Raw genomic sequence first — 13,766 nt, 5'->3', positions numbered from 1 at the left:
CCCCACAGCCATCTCTTCTCCAAGCTAAACAACTCCAACTTTCTCAGTCTGACTCCCTGGGAGAGGTGCTCCAGCCCTCTGAACATCTTCATGGCATCCTTTGGACTTGCTCCAGTGGGTCCATGTCCTTCTTATACTGAGGGACCCACAGCAGGATGCAGCACTCCAGAGCAGAGTAGAGGGGGAAAATAATCTCCCTCAACCTGCTGGCCACATTTCTTTTGATACTGCCCAGGATACAGCTAATTTTAGTCTTCTAACTACTAGTGAATTTCCAAGCTGTAATATGCTGAACTTGCACAAAGCTTGTCCCATGGTTTGATATAAAAATTTTAGCAAATTAAAAATTTGGAGTAGTCCTAGGGGTTCTGAGATGGAGGTAGGAGAGTTAAATACTCAAGTCCCAGTGAAAGAAATTCTTGGACTTTAGACCAATTACTTTGCATCTCTGCAAAGATCTGGAATTTTCCAAGCCTTGGAATTTGTATATCAACATCTGTTTAACTAGGAAACAGGTGCCCACAAACCTCTTTGAAACCTTCTACTTTTGATGCTATGCTTTATCACTTTTAATGCATTATGAAGGAAAATGGAAAGTGTCACTGAAGTCCTTTCCTGTGGAATGCACGAACCTTCCTCTACTCACCATACTAGACATCACACATCAGCATCAAGTGCTGAGCTACCAGTGCTTTGCATATGGGAGTCCAAATGGTCAGGATGCCATTAGGGCTTTCAGTTCTCTCCTGCATCTCTTGGGATGGCTCAGTTTTAGGATCTGTGAACTGCAGCTCAAGAAAATGGAAGTGTCTGTTTAAAACACTGACACAAGATGTAAATCCACCTAGGAGAAAACTCAGTTTTATCAGAGAAGACTTGGCCTGGGGAAGAGCTAGTCTAAGCAAACCATGGTCTGGTCTGTACCATCTTCCAGTCCAACCCAAAAAAATCATCTGTACCTTGGCTTTGCAGGACATGGCTCAGAAGCACAAGTCACTCCAAGTTATTAGAGGAAAAGAACACTCAAGAAAACCACCAGAAGAGGAAATCACATTGGCATCTCCCAGTCTGACCATGGTTTTAGTGATCGTTACGTCCTGTAGAGCCGCCTTGGCATTTTGATAAATGTCATTGATTTTCCTAAATGCAGACTCCAAGCAATGTGTCTTTGAGAACAGTCTATCAGTTTCTCTGATAACTATTGACTAACATAGCAGTATTGACTCTTACTGTAAGAGGCTGTGAGTCAAGAGTGGAAGTGCCTTCGAAGAAATGCTCTGCTATAGTCAGTCCTATATTTGTGAACTTCATAATGTGTGAAATTTCATTGCTTTAATGATGCAGCAGGTAAACTTAAATGATTATGGTAGATCCTTTCAGCTCTGGGATCTCCGAAACATTGGAACTTTGGCTATGGTTGGCTAAGAAAAAATATTAGCTACAGATGGTTTCATCCTTTGTTGTCCTATTTCAGCCCTGGTTAGTCCCAGGGCAGGAATATTTCAGCTGTTAAAGAGGGAAGGGGATTTTCAATCAATATACACATTGGCATTAGCAGTTCACAAAAGACAATTAACTGTAATCACAGAAAGATCACAGCTGATCTACATTCACACTACTCACTTTTGATGTACTTCTCTTGAGAAATGCCAGTTGCACATTGATTTTTCCACACTGAATGTGAAGAAAGATGGACAAAGATGCTCTGTTTGTCACATTTCAACTCTTTCCTCCATACAGGGCTTTCAGGTGGCCTTCAGTTGTTCAGAAATGCCATCAGGGATCCCTGGTCTTTGTGGTTTGCTGTGCACTTGAACCCTACAGTCTGGGATCCCCAGGAGTATCTGTCTGTGGGGATACCAGTTGGGGCTAGCAGGAGATTGCCAGTAAAATTCTTTGAGAATTCATAAAATCATAGAATGGTTTGACTGGGAAACGGATCTTGAAGAGCCACCTAGTTCCAACCCCCTACCACTAGCACAGATTGCTCAGAGCCCCATCTAGCTTGGAGTTGAACATTTCCACAGATATGGGAATTGCCCGGAACTTATTCATTTGCACCACACAAAAGGAGTACCAAAGACCACCATTCTGGCCTCATCTCATATGGTTTTGCAGTGGTTTTAATGACAAAACTAGGAGCAATGCAATGGTGATTTGGGTTTGATTGCTTCTGGGAGAATTCTATAATGAACTACTAAAAGTTTTTATTGAGTGTCCATTTTCAATCAAAACTCTTGATATTTGGGGATGGTAACAGAAGAAGGTTAATTTGAGCCAATGACATCATTCTTTGAGGCAGCTGACCTCCCTGTTGCTCCTTGGTGAGGCACATAAATGTCTCTTTGGGCACATGAGGGTGCACCACAACCTGAGGAGGTTGGTCTGCACAGTCAACAGGGCTGCAGAGGGATTCAGTTGCCTCTAGAACCCAGCACCTTTGTTTGGTTAGCTGGATCTGGACTACATTGATGGGTTGCTTAGAGGCTGAGCTAGTGCAAATGAAAACAACAACAGCCTTTTGAGGTGGTATCAGGTGTCTGACACATCCGTGTGGTGCTGGGTGACACAAGACAAGACCTGTTCACTCCTGTGCACTAAGGGAGGGGCAGCTGTGGGACAGCAGGAAAGCCCAGCCAGCATCTCACATAGCACTGGATGTTTGTACCTGGGCAGCAGCTGCATTTCTGTTCCCTGCTTTGGGAGCTCAGATGTACATCTCCCATGCAAACACCTAATGCTAAATGCAGCTACCTTGATTTCAAACTCAATCCAATCATTTTATAGCCTTTCTCTTCACTGTGTTTTCTGCCTCAGGATATCTTAATAAACATTTTGCCACATATCTTAAAAATTGGAGGAAGACAGGTTGCTTCTGTGCTAGGATACAGATGCTTAGTGTCTTCATATTTAGGTGATGGATGGCAATGACTCAAAAATGTCACATCAAATATTACTAAATAAAATGTAACATATTTGTTTAGGCAAAAAAACTAAACAAACAAATCAAATCAAATCAAAACAGTTGTATCATCTGCTAAAGAAATTCACTTCAACATATCTGAATAGTGTATGTAAGTAGAGGAAAAGTCAGATTTTTAAGTCAAAACAATCTAAACTTCATTTTTTGAAGATAAGATATGAAGGTGGCATTGATACCCATGCCAACAAGTCCTCCAAAGGATTGTGAGGCTTTCACATATACCAGAGAGGCATAACCAGGTATTGTATCCATAACTTGCTGCAGGAAGAGTTTTGCAATTCAATCTGACTGATGAGCCAAACACGTGGAAACAGTCATGCAGGTTGGAGAATGGCTGAAGACACCACATGACTTCTGAGATGGGCACCTGGACCTCCCTCTCACCCCAGACCAGTGAGCACCACAGCTGAGCAATACATCCACAGCTGCCAAACCAGACACCTTGGAAACACAGGCAACTTGGATATCATGCTTATTTCTGGTTTTCTTTGCTTGTTTTTGTTTGCTTGTTTGTTTGTTTATTTGTTTGTTTTTCCCAGATGAGTAATATTGCCTCTGTGAGCAAAAAGCATAAGGATTTCTGTGAACAACAGAAAACTCATGCCTGACAGGATCATCACAGCGTTATTTACTGCAGCCGGACTGTGATTTGCTGTTTTGCGCCAAAACAAGTTGTAGAGAAGCAAAAATATAAATTTTATCAATATGGTGTCTGAAACGAGGCCTCAGCTCATGAAGCGTTTGTGAAGGTGAAAGTTGGAAACATAGAGGAGGAAAACAGAAATAAGCAAAAGAACATGCTGGGCCATATGGGAGGAGTTGGACTGGTAAGAAGTTGAAGTAGTTGATGTGGGGTGCATAGGCTGGTCACTGGTGCCATTTGGGTCCCCCATGGATTTGCACAGGGTCACCAGCTGGTTACACACTGAAACAGATGGACCACATGATTATCTGGAAAAGGCACAACAGAGTCACTGCTGGATGAGAAAGTCTATAGCGATGCTGAAGGGCAGCAGCGATCATGAATTACTTATTGAAAAGATGACGAATGCATTAAAGCCCAAGGGAAAGACAGGTGACACTGGAGTTAAATTTGATCCTGCAAAGTTAAAAGGCAAGTCATTGAGAGAGACAGAGGAGGTAATGCTTGGGGAGCATTTCAGGCCATTACTGCGGAACGATAAAGAATTCTCAGTAGAGACCAGATGGGAAATATTTAAGGAAGCAATAGAGAGCACAGTAGGGAACTTATTGGGAGGCCTAAGCAAACAAGGAGGAGCTGGACAAACATCAAAACAAAAGCATTAGAGGGAAAATGCAAACAGAGCCAAGGATCATGGGAGAGTGGAAACAAAAGCACAAAACAAAGTAGAGGAAAATTTCCAAAGGCAAGTAAACCCCTTTAGGTTATAGAGAAGTACCAGGAAAACAAGGTGTAAAATTGAGATGGAAGGAGACTGTGTTCAATGGAAACAACAGTGTGCCTGTGCTAAGAGCATCAAGAGGAATCCTCATGGCCTGGGAGAAAAGTAAGAGAGAAGGTGGAGCCATGGAAAGTGCAATTGGCTGAACACTCTTATCACCATCCCTGGAGGGATTTAAAAGGTGTGTAGATGTGGCTTTTAGGAATATGGTTTAGTGGTGAGCTTGGCAGTATTGGGTTAAGATGGCCTCAATCACCTTAGAGGTCTTTTAGAGGTCTTTTCCAACTAAAGGATTCTATGATCTACCTGGATACAATCATCCCAGACCAAGACTAGGAATTTGGCTTGTAAGGAAAAAAAAAGGCATCAATTCTGAGCCAATGACATAGAAAGGACTGTACAGCAGCCCTTCCATTCTTTTAGCAATATATGTTGCCACAGAACTGTTAGAGATCACCCTACAACTAAGGAAAAGAAAAGAGTTCAAAACTAATGCATGGTACTGCCGCCAGTGAAAGTACAAAGACATATATTAAAGCGCAGTGGGGAAAGTCCAGTGGAAGCAATTGAGGAATGGTTAAAGTAAATTGCATAGGAAGCAAGCAGTGAAAAATGCTGAAGTGTGGGAAAGGATTAGATTAAATATCCATGCTCTGACTGCAAGTACAAAATGAATGAGGATGGTGATTGAAGGTGCTTTTGGCGATCTTTATTTTGCAAGACTCACCATGGAAAGAAAGAAAATCAGACATTTTCTAGCTAAAAGGATTGTAACTACAGTTGCTCTGTGGAGCACTAAGAGTAGGGAGGAAGTTAAGTAATGGCCTCAAGTGAGAAGGCTGCTAAGGTTTCCTCATCTTCCCACATTGTGCAGTAACAACCCAAACTGAGATGAATCTCATGACAATGGGTGTTATACTATGAGATCTCTATCTTATGCAAATGACACCAGGCAATTACACAAGCTTGCAATAATCGCTGAAGTGACTGCTGCAGGAGTAAAGACAGCAATTGGAGAGAGAAAAACACAAGAAGATAACTAAAAGATTAATTTGTATTTCTCAGGCAGCACATGCATACCTGAGATCTCCCTCCAGAAGAGGTTTTTAAAGGCATATTCCTTCGGTAACACTGCTATGCAGAAAATCACAGGCTCAGAGACTAAGGTGTCCTCATAGAGGTGTACCAGCCTGAGATACCTACAGCACTGCCCTGGGCAGCTGCATCACCTGCCCTCAGAGAAGCATGTATCAAACAGAAGGAACCATGGATGTCTTTGGGCAAAAGCAGATGCAGAGCAGAGCCATTTTAAGATTAATAAAGAAAAAAAGGGAGAGGACTCAGGTCAAAAGAAGAAAAGGACCAAAGAGAAATTTGGAACACCTTTAAAAAACCCTGGTCTCATCTAATCACTCATTCATCCAAATGATGCCTAAAAAATCAACCATTTGGACAATAGAGTCCAGTAGCCTCGGCAATGCACTCGGTTGGAGAAGGTTAGAGGCAGACCCAGCAGAAAATCATTGTATTATTCCGGGGAAAAGATAATCTGTCAACACACCCAGCTTTGATGGCAATACAGCCTTGTCACAGCTGGCACAGACAAATACGGTTTTAGATTAGCAGGAATAATAATCACAAGCCCCACCAGCACAGCAAAGTGGCACTTCAGGTGTCTACATGTCATTCACAGTGCTTCTTCCTGGAAACTCGCCTCCCAAAAAAACAGAGCTGCCTTATATTCCTCAGCTTTTATCTTGGGATAATTCAGACACTTCCACTACTGCCAGAAGGGAGATGCAGCTTTTCTCTCCCGTGGAGTCCACTCTTTGCTGTGCAGCTCCCTGGAACACTCTGAGTCACCAGTATGCTTCAGAGGAAAACAGGGGCTTAGGGTTTGGAATTTGGGATTTGGGTAGAGAGCACTCCTGGAGAGCTTTGCTGCAGGCAGGAGGGCAGAGAAAGAGTAAAAGGAAGTGAAGGATGGAGATGAAACTGACCAAATAGGTAGGGTTTTGCCCACAGATACATAATATGGTAATCCTCGAAAAATCAGGAAAACCTTTTGGGCCATTAAATCTATGCCTTGCTAGCTTAATCCCAGAACTTGAGACAGAAAACATCACACTTACAGCTGTAAAACCTTTCTGCCCCATCATATTCAGTTGTGTGTAACTGTATCTTGTGTTACAGAGGTAGCAGAGCAACTGTGTCTTCATTCAGCTTTTCTGTTTGGCAAGAAAAGTCAAGACTCACACCTTTGACCTACACATTTACCTCTTGAGGTGGAGTGGAGGAATAAAAGGAAGGCAACACACCAAGCTCAGTGCTCAGGAGGGAGAAAAAGAGCACCATTGTTTTCTACACCATGAAACCAGCTTCTCATTGCTGGACTTCCTGAGGTCACCCTTGTCAAGGTTGATGTCAGGTCAGGATGATGTCAGGGGCTTCAGCAAGCCCTTTCCCTCTACATCCTCTTCCCATCCAAAGATGTGTGTGCCTGTTCCTGCTCTTCACAGAAGACACCATCACTTATTAATCCAGCTATCATGTCAGTGGGGGCTTCTGCTGCTCTTGTCTCTGGCAGCAGAAATAAAGTCTATTTGTTGATGAAGGACTGCAAGGCTGGAGACAGCCTCTGGAAACAGCTAATGCCACCCCACACATCCTTCTGTGCGGAAGACAGCTTCTGAATTTATCATTAAATCTTGGGCTTTCTCTGAAGCTCACTCTTTGTAATACCACAGAATCATAGAATGGGGTGGGTTGAAAGGCACCTTTAAGATCATCTTGCACCTTTAAGTTCATCCTGTCCCCCTCTGCCATGTGGGGACACCTTCCACTGAACCAGGTTGCTCCAATTCCCATGGCATCTTGGCCTTAAACACTTTCAGGGGATGGGGCATCCACATCTCTGAGCAGCCTTTGTCAGTGCCTCACCTCCCTCACCATAACAAATTTCTTATATAACAAATATCTAATCTAAACCCATCCTCGTTCAGTTTAAGGATGATGTAAATCTTCTAAGCATTGCTGACAACTATCTGCTTGTTTCATTACATGCCCATCCTTGGGTTCACAAGGTTTCTGGTATTGATGAGTGTACATTTTGGAGCATGAACAAACAGCCAATGGATCAATGCTCACTGGGACAAACTTGCTGAGATGAAATACTGGCTTCATTTGTTAAACTTTAATGATTGACCTGCCTGGCAAAGCCAAGTATGCAATAACTCGCATTTCTCTAGGCAAGTTTAGCTATCAGGTAATTACACTTTAAGCTCAATGAGCATTGTTTCTTTAAAAGCATTTCCTTGCCACTCAGTTAAAAGTACCTGTAATTAAACCTCAGAGGAACACATCACAGATTTAAGGTCTGAGGTTTGAATGACAGTTTCCCGCAGCAGCTTCTTCCTGCATGGAGATGCCAACTCATGGAGTCAGCATTTGTGTGTCCTTTGGGGAACAGGGCAATAAGAGGAGACTGCAGCCTAAACAGAGTATCTATTAAAGCAGGAAAAGATGCATATGTCATCTTGTCTGAGATACATACCATGCTCAGTTACCATGGCAATGGACATTATAGGTAGCTTCAAGGGAGGGGAAGAGTGATTAGTGGACAGAAAAGGGGGAAGAGTGTGCTGTGCTCTCTCAGAGTATTTTCATTAAGATTACAGGAAGCCAGATCTTGATGTTAGACAGTAGGTGTTTGCATTCTCGTCCTGATCTAACTTTAAAAGTATGAGCGACAAGGGCATCACTTGTTTCCCACGGCAGGCAATTCCACCAGATGAAAGATTTTCACAGCATCTGGCCTCCTGTTGTCTCTATTTCCCACTCTATAGTGGCTAATCTTCTCAATTGACAAGCTGAAGCGTGCCAAATCAATATTTTCTTTTGAAATTCGGCTGTTCAAAGGCTAACTTCATCAAGTAATGATCTTGTGCTTTGGGCTAAAAACTTGCTTCGAAGGCTTCAGTGCACAGGGGAATTATTCCTTTAAAATTAAAAGAAAAAAATTCATAGTCATTTTAGCCGAGACTAGAGAAAAGCAGAAGAATAGAAAAAATGCTGCCTTTTATTGGGACTTTAGTTATTTTTGTCCTTTAGCCTGGTTTGTGAACAAAATTATGCCTATGTGGCCTAACATTTAAACATCAACATTTTTGAGCATTTTGGCCATTATCATCCATTTGACCATTTCAGAAAATGGTCATTTCCACTCTCTGGGGGTAGGACGTTCCTACAAGTTTCAGTAATATCATCAACCAGGGAAAAGGAGAATTCAAGGCAAATTAAAGGAGAATTAAATGCAAATTAACCTATGTTGATGGGTCCCTTAATGGAAAGGCAATTTCTTATTCATCCTGCAAAGCAGATGCCAATTAATCAGCCAGAAAATACCTACTGGTCCACCAGCCAGTACTCAGAGCCCTTCTAGCATGGCTGTGGGTTGCTCTTTCCTGACCAAAACTGTAGGGGACACTGGGAAAACTGCAGGATGCAAATGTTCATGGGACCAGGAAACCAGGTTTCATTGCCTATGCAGCAAGACAAGTATGTCAGCAGCTTTCTCCAACAACAGCATCTAAAAAATAAAAACATCTAAATCTCATATATTGTCTCCCTTTTTTCCACAATACATGTTGCTGCAGGTCTTGTTCCAGCAATGGACTTGCACCCACACATTTAACAAAGGCCATGGGTGTTTTGTGAAACCCATGGTCCTCTAGATGTGAAGTCAATGGAGCTTTGACAAATTCAAAATATGATGTGAGTTTAAGAGATTTCTGGGATGAAAGGTGGACTTTGGAGACTTGAAGCAAAGAACTCCAAAGGTCTCTTCCAGCCTAAAGTTTTCTTTAAGTTTGGATCTTAAGATCTGTGTCTGTAGTCTGTATGCAGAGTAGACAGCTCTTATCTTATTCTCCTTGGTTCTCACCTTGTCAATGTAAATTAACCTTATTTTACACACCAGAATTCCAGGGAATTTTCAAGTCTCTGTTTTTTCTGGATAGAGGACCTCAACACATGCAGCAATATCATCCTTGGGGATGAGATGTCCAAAGCATCTTGCAGCATCAAGTAGGGTGCAAATTCCCTGAATGCACCACTCAGACTGCTTCAGCATGGATTGGTGGATTAAATATGGGCCAGACAGTCTGCCTTTGACTTCAAAGATTTCCATCTTCTCAAAAGGATTTTGATTCTATCCATTTTATATGGGAAATAGAGACAAAGAAACCTCTGAGTATTTAGGATCCAAAGACATGGAACTGAATAAAAATCCCAACAGGGTGTTAGAAAGATGCAAACAGCCCTTCAATTTACAGTTACAAGTTGATTTCTTGATACCAAATTGAAGCAGGTCCAAAAAACTGAGAAGAAAAACAAAGATAAAAATCCCTGTTCTTTCTTTCCTTCCTTGTGTGACCCTATGAACCTTCATGACTCCAGGCAGCATTTGACACAGATGAGGATGTGACCTTTCAGTAGCAGAATGAACTCAATCTACCAATACCTTTACAGAAACAGGTCTTGAAAGCATGACAGGCTTTTTCCACTTGTTGGCCCCAGAGCTTAACCATGGATCATAGCAGAAAAATCTCAGGATACAATGATTTGAACCAAGCAAACCTAAATATTTATTAATTGAAGAGCTAAATATTGACTTCATGTCAAAGTGAAGTAAATATCTGCAACGGGAGTCTCAGCATTTATAAAAAAGAAACAAGAATTCTAGTGAGCAGCTTGCTGGGAAACAACCACCCACTTCCAAGAGCAGCTAATACAAGCAGATGGACAACAGCCCACACTTCTCTTGGGTGGGCTATTTAGGCTCCACAATACCTGAAAAGAAGATGTTTGGCCCCAGTGTGGGAATAAAACTATCACAAGTGCCCAAGCCTCCTCCACTGTCCATGGAGAGAGAAATCTAGTACATGGGCATGCAGTGACAGGACAAGAGGGAATGGTTTTAAACTGAAAGAGGGTAGGTTTAGAACAAATATTAGGAAGAAATTCTTTACTATGGTGAGGAACAGGCACAGTTTGCCCCAAGAAGCTTGACTGTCGCATGCCTGAAAATATTCAAGAAGATGGAGAGGGCTGGCCTGACTTTCTGATGCTGAATTTTAATCAAAATGCAAAAAAGAAGGTTTCCTCAGCTCAAGGGAGTTAAAATCCATAAACCTCACTAGCCAAAACAGTGTCAAATCCCCAGGCTATGGAGCAACTGGGGTGAGGGGAAAGCAAGGGCCAGAAGATAAACAGTGAGGTAGAGGGTACCTCTCTACTGTACCTCTTGGTCAAGCTGAGTCACCAGCACTAAGCCGAGCACAGTTCATGAGGCCAGGCCAGAAGAATGAGTAAGAGGAACCGTGATCCTTTCCAACAGCCATGGAGCATCTACAAAGAGAAGCTCACTTCTGCGTCTTTTCCCAAATATGTATATTTTTCCTACTGGCTCTCAATCAATACAGATATAATCAACATGATGAGCCAAGAGGTGACAATTTTCCATACCCGTCCATTGGTCAATACAGACCAAACAAGTTGACTGCAGTTAATTACTGATGAGGGGGTCACAGGACATAGTCCAATGACAAAGGGGGACGATGGACCTACAGAAAAACCTGTAATTTTGACCAAGGCTGCACAACTAGAGTGCAAAGTGTATCCAAGACTGCCACAGTCCTCTGAATGAAATAAAAACTACAGCTGCAAGCGGTTGTTTGTTTAAGTCTTACTTGTCACAGGAGTTAAAAAAGTCTTTGCTTCTAATTCTGAGTTACTACAGGACTCCCAGAAGGACAGGAAACATTCCCAGAGCAGACAGGTACACCTCCCTGTTTCATCTTTTCCCACTGGGAACTGATGATGTTGTTTGCTGCTGTTGTCAACAGTGTTTTGTTTAAACTTCTTGCAATAACTGAACTCTTTCACAAGTAATCCTGCTGGCTGCTGCTGTGGGTTTTTCCTTCTGAGAAATCACATCAATGGTAATCAAGCTTGGACAGCTTCCTAAGCCATCTTTTCCATCTCCACCCCAAAGGAGAGAGCTGATGAGCAATCCCTTGCACAGCAGCCAGGGAAGGCTTCCACCTCTACAGGAGTACTCTCATGTCGGGGACATGGTAAGGGATTGCCAGCCACTGATCTGGCTTTATGGCTTTTCCCAACAGTTTGGTGCATGAAAAACCTCCTTTCCTGGGATTGCATAACTAGAGGAAGGGAAATGAGATCTCAGGGAGGGACTCAGAGCTCATGGGGCAAAACTCCAACTCTAGCTCTTCTTACTAATCCAGTTTATGTCATCCTCATTCTCACTGTAATTTCTTTTCCCTGACAGGTCTATTAGGACTCATTCAGGAGAAAGTCAGAGTGACTAAGACATCTTTCCTTTAGCTCAGGAATTCTCTGGGTTTTAACAAGTCCAACCAGCCATGATGTTATTAGGGATTGAGAACCACAGAACTGAGCTGGTGTCTTCTGGGCACAGAAGATCTGAGGAGCGCTCAGCATGGTCCTGGAAGAACCTAGCTGGGAGAAAATGTCCTATGGTTCCCAGACCTGCTAGGATCTCTGCATCAGCAGTACAGGAGGGCTGTTTGGAGAGAGAAAACTGAAGTTCCATTTCCCTCTTTCACCCTCCCCTGGTGTCCCAGGCACTGAACTGTTGGAGACAGATGGGGATATTTGTCTAAACACAGAATGGCTGGTTTTGTGGGGGAATGTTCAGTCCATGGGACTACACAATTCTGGGAAAATCCTGTTTTATCTTTACAAAAATATACCCTCATGTGGCAAAGAAATAGAAATAGTGATGGTGGGGAAAAGGATCTTTACATTAAAGGTTCTCTAAAAATGGTGTTATCATGATAGTTAACTCTTTGGTCTCCTGGAGGGTGCTGGAGGGCCACAGAGTTGCTCAGAGGGCTGGAGCACCTCTGCTGTGGAGACAGGCTGAGGGAGCTGGGCTTGCTCAACCTGGAGAAAAGAAGACTCCAAGGAGACCTTAGAGCACCTTCCAGTGCCTAAAGGGGTTACAAGAGAGTTGGAGAGGGACTTTTGACAAGGACTTGTAGTAATAGAACAAGGAGGAATGGCTTCCAACTGTCTGATAGAGGGAGGTTTAGATTAGAATTTTGGAAGAAATTGTTGTGAGGGTGGTGAGACACTGGTACAACTGTTGTTTGAAGTAGCTAAGAATCAGATGTATGCCTAACTAATTTTATGTTAGCATCACATCAGGTCTAATCCCTACCCCCAGATCACCAGAACTGCCAGACCTGTCCTTGTCGTGACTCTGATCAACTACATCAAACTGGGCCTGTATTATATCTACATATATATAATATATAGGTGTTATACATTATCTGGATCTCAGCCAAAGGATTTAATTCCCAAGTTCTTCACCTTTGAACTAGCATTTTGCTTTACTGAGACCAACTTTGACATGGCAAAGGCCTAGAATGAGGCATGGAAAAAAATGAACAAAATGGAAAATTAACAAAAGTTTCCATCTCAACAACTTCCCCTACTCAGAGCTATAAAAACTGAACAGAGTAAAGACCCTGCTGAATGGAGCCTTACAAGAGACTGTTCATGTCTGGAGATATCACTGTGACATTTACATGGAAAATCCCAGCCCAGACTAGGGTGTTTTCCCATGGTTTTCCCCAAAAAGCATTCGGCCCAGCTGAGTCCTGAGCACACATTTCCTCTCTCTGGCTCCCTGGGGCTGCTCCTTGGCAGTGCTTTCACAGTCTGATGGTGATTCCCGAAAAGCAGCTCCTGAGACGGGCAGAGTGAGCACATATCCTGGATAAGCCACACTCGGAAATGCGGAGAGTGGAGAGGAACAACTGTGACATCTTCCTGATGCCCTCAGTACCTCCTGCCTCGAGCCTCAGCCCCTCTGACCAGAGCTGTGTTTGCTGGGCAGGGAGGTCACCCAGCAAATCTTCATGCACTGATGTTCTTGGAGAAAGCAGCTGAGCAGAACCAAACCAAACCAAACCAAACCCTTTTCACCGCTTTTTCACCACAGAGAGATGCTAAATACAAATCTCAGCACCAGGCTCGCTTGAAGGTTACCCTGATCATCAATATGGGGCAAGTGCGGTATTTTGGTGCTACTAAAAGTAAACAACAGGAAGCCTGATTGTACTTTCTTAACTTAAACTTTTTAAGAAACAAGCAACCACACATCTTGAGATGTGGCACAGGCCAGTAATACACAAAGGGTGCAAGATGCTGAATATGAGAAGCTGCAGCCAGCCACAGGATATGTCCTCTGTGACCTATGGACCCTTGCAGTCCCTTTTGCCTTTTCCAGTGTCATGGCACCATGGCAT

The sequence above is a fragment of the Molothrus ater genome, chromosome 2, assembly GCF_012460135.2.
Source record: "Molothrus ater isolate BHLD 08-10-18 breed brown headed cowbird chromosome 2, BPBGC_Mater_1.1, whole genome shotgun sequence".
Taxonomy (NCBI): domain Eukaryota; kingdom Metazoa; phylum Chordata; class Aves; order Passeriformes; family Icteridae; genus Molothrus; species Molothrus ater.
Note: the sequence above shows the minus strand (reverse complement) of the source record.